This window comes from Artibeus jamaicensis, unplaced genomic scaffold, assembly GCF_021234435.1.
Source record: "Artibeus jamaicensis isolate MK-2021 breed Jamaican fruit bat unplaced genomic scaffold, CSHL_Jam_final scaffold_2375, whole genome shotgun sequence".
Lineage (NCBI taxonomy): Eukaryota > Metazoa > Chordata > Mammalia > Chiroptera > Phyllostomidae > Artibeus > Artibeus jamaicensis.
The window spans coordinates 2,053,783-2,054,622 of NW_026522032.1; positions in this window are offsets into that span (position 1 = coordinate 2,053,783).

Here is an 840-nt window from a genome sequence, read left to right on the forward strand (position 1 = left end):
ATAGAGTACACACAATGGAAGTAGAATACACTTCCAGTGATGGTGGTCACATATCCTTTTGTACCAAACCCATTTGGAGGGGTGATTAATATACTGTAAAAACAGAAAATACCCCAAACAATGCAGCTCAAAAACTGAGATCCTAGCCTGCACAAGGGCAGCCAGTGATGAGCATTGTTGCAGCCTGCCATCCCCAGGTCAGAGCACAGGTGGTCAGGGGTGGTCGGGCATGGGGACTAGAAGTCAGCACATCCACCGTGGGGTGGGAGGCCGCAGCCAGGATCACTATAGAAGTCAGTGGGAGGAGGCCAAGGACTCTCCCCATAAGAGCTGGAAACACTAGCTGCTGCTGGGAGTTCTGCCTACAAGAATAGGCCATGGGGAGCTGGGAGGGGCCAGGCCCAGCCTCATGACCAAGAAGTGAACTGAGCCACAAGGGCTGCAGGTTGGAACAGGAGACTCCTGACATCCCCTAGGGCAGAGCTCTCAGCAGCCATTATAAGACCTGATTGTGGATTGGGAGGTCTAGGCCAGTCAGTGGAAGCAACCACAAAAGCACCAGACAAGAAAGGAGGGTTAGCACTGAGGGAGAAAAACAATGAAACATAAACACACAGAAAACAACACCAACTCTCCCTCTCCAAACGAGGCTGCAACCCCAAATTCCAAAACACATAAAGAAATCTAATGCTTAGAAAGAGCCAACAAAATCTACAGTCAGCAAATAAATTTACTCCAGATGAAGTTTTGGAGAGCGGGCTGACAGATTTTGAAAATAAGCATGTCTAGGATGTTCACAGAGATAAATTAAGGCATGATATTCCTTAAAATGATGAGAAA